The sequence below is a fragment of the Propithecus coquereli genome, unplaced genomic scaffold (genome assembly GCF_000956105.1).
Source record: "Propithecus coquereli isolate 6110/MARCELLA unplaced genomic scaffold, Pcoq_1.0 Scaffold1, whole genome shotgun sequence".
In the NCBI taxonomy this organism is placed as follows: Eukaryota; Metazoa; Chordata; class Mammalia; order Primates; family Indriidae; genus Propithecus; species Propithecus coquereli.
Window position 1 is genome coordinate 5,027,393 of NW_012133857.1, and position 2,784 is coordinate 5,030,176.

The 2,784-nt window shown below is 45.3% G+C and overlaps 1 protein-coding gene and 1 pseudogene across 1 annotated transcript in view; one reads left to right on the forward strand and one right to left on the reverse strand.

Annotated features, from left to right (window-relative positions):
* ULK4 (unc-51 like kinase 4) overlaps nt 1–2,784 on the reverse strand; it is a 672,597-nt gene that overhangs the window by 6,949 nt on the left and 662,864 nt on the right. The gene's annotated exons all lie outside the window — the stretch shown is intronic.
* On the forward strand, nt 856–2,778 carry LOC105825520 (annotated as a pseudogene).

Here is a 2,784-nt window from a genome sequence, read left to right on the forward strand (position 1 = left end):
AGAAATAATAACTAAAACTATTCCAAGTATGACAAAAGAAAGAAACCTACAGATTGAAGAAGTTGAGTAGAACCCTAACAACATAAACCCAAAGTAATCCACATCCAAACACATCATTATGAAACTTGCTAAAGACAAAATCTTGAAAGCAGGAAGGAAAAAATGAGGCAATACCTATAGGGTAAAAATGATTTGAATTACTGTGGATTTCTCATCAGAAACCATCAGGGCCAGAAGAGAGTGGCACATGTTCAAAGTGCTAAAAGAAATAAATTATCAAACTAGAATTCTGTATCTAGCAAATATCATTCAGGAATGATATCATGATATTAAAATGTTATTCAGGAATGAAGGTGAACTAAAGACATTCTCAGATGAAAGAAAGCTAGCAGAAACAGAGCTGCTATAAAAGAATTACTAAAGGAAGTTCTTCAAAGAGAAGGAAATAATATTAATACCAGAAGGAAACTTGGAACATCAGGAATACAGAGCACAGAATTGGATGTCCTCTTTCTTTAGAGGATGTTTCGTCTTAGAAAAGCATAAAATATAATATATTCTGATGGGGTTTTCAATGTATGTAGATGTAATATACAAGACAACTGGAACATAAGTGGGGGAGGGCAAAAGTAGTAAGGTCTCTTTTTAAGAGTCAAGGCCTCGATTGCGGAGGGGCGCAAGGTTTCAAGATGGCGGTGGCTGGTTGGTTGACCGAGAGGCTGACTGAAAGGCCCTAGAAAGTAAAAAAGGCTGGGAGTCGTCCCCTCCCTGCTTCTCACAGCTCTGGGAGCCCAGAAGTGTTTTTTTTTTTTTTTCTCTCTCTTAGTGAACAAGTAAACCACACAGATTGTCAACATGGGACGGAGATTTACATCATCCACCAAGAGTGGAAAATTCATGAACCCTACAGACCAAGCTCGAAAGGAAGCCCGGAAAAGAGAATTAAGGAAGAACAAAAAACAGCACATGATGGTATGAGCTGCAGTTTTGAAGATGAAAGATCCCAAAAAGATTATTTGGGACATGGAGAAATTGGATGAAATGGAATTTAACCCAGTGCAACAGCCACAGTTAAATGAGAAAGTACCGAAAGACAAGCGTAAAAAGCTGCGTGAAACCTTTGAACGTATTCTACGACTCTATGAAAAAGAGAATCTGGATATTTACAAAGAACTGAGAAAACTAGAAGTAGAATATGAACAGAAGAGGGCTCAACTTAGCCAGTATTTTGATGCTGTCAAGAATGCTCAGCATGTGGAAGTGGAGAGTATTCCTTTGCCAGACATGCCACATGCTCCTTCCAACATTTTGATCCAGGACCTTCCACTTCCTGGTGCCCAGCCGCCCTTTATCCTTAAGAAAACCTCAGCCTATGGACCTCCAACTCGGGCAGTTTCTATCCTTCCTCTTCTTGGACATGGTGTTCCATGTTTGCCCCCAGGCAGAAAACCACCTGGCCCTCCCCCTAGTCCATCTCGTCGTCAAGTTTTGCAGATGTATGACCGTAAAGTGGGCTTTGCCCTAGATCTTCCTTCTTGTAGGCGAGATGAAGACATGTTATATAGTCCTGAACTTGCTCAGCAGGGTCGTGATGATGATTCCAGCACCAGTGAAGATGACGGCTATCCTGAGGACATGGATCAAGATAAGCATGACGACAGTACTGATGACAGTGACACTGACAGATCAGATGGACAAAGTGAGGGGGGATAAATTTGTACACCGTGATGATAACAAAAGAGACAACAATAAAGAAAAAAAGTCAAATCTAAGTGTACGATTTGCAGATATGCCTGGAAAATCAAGGAAGAAAAAGAACATGAAGGAGCTGACTCCTCTTCAAGAGATGATGCTTCACATGGCAGGTCAGGAAATCCCTGAGGAGGGGCAGGAAGTAGAGGAATTTTCAGAGGACGATGATGAAGATGATTCTGATGACTCTGAAGCAGAAGAGCAAGCGCAAAAACAGCATGAAGAGGAAGCTAATTCTGATGGCACATCTGCTGCTTCTTCACAGCAGCAGGCTCCCCCACAGTCTGTTCCTCCCTCTCAGATACAAGCACCTTCCATGCCAGGACCACCTCCTCTTGGACCACCACCTGCTCCACCTTTATGGCCTCCTGGACCACCTCCAGGAGCTCCTCCATTCCTGAGACCACCTGGAATGCCAGGACTCCGAGGGCCTTTACCCCGACTTTTACCTCCGGGACCACCACCAGGCTGACCCCCTGGCCCTCCCCCAGGTCCACCTCCAGGTCTGCCTCCTGGCTCTCCTCCTCGGGGACCTCCACCAAGGCTACCTCCCCCTGCACCTCCAGGTATCCCTCCACCCCATCCCGGCATGATGCGCCCACCTTTGGTGCCTCCACTTGGACCTGCGCCCCCTGGGCTTTTCCCACCAGCTCCCTTGCCAAACCCTGGGGTTTTAAGTGCCCCACCCAACTTGATTCAGCGACCCAAGGCAGATGATACAAGTGCAGCCACCATTGAGAAGAAAGCCACAGCAACCATCAGTGCCAAGCCACAGATCACTAATCCCAAGGCAGAGATTACTCGATTTGTGCCCACTGCACTGACAGTACATCGGGAGAATAAAGGGGCTACTGCTGCTCCCCAAAGAAAGTCAGAGGATAATTCTATTGTACCTCTTGCCAAAGCAGCCCCCAAATCTGGTCCTTCTGTTCCTGTCTCAGTACAAACTAAGGATGATGTGTATGAAGCTTTCATGAAAGAGATGGAAGGGCTACTGTGACAGATTTTGATGCCAGAACAGGCTTCTGTTCA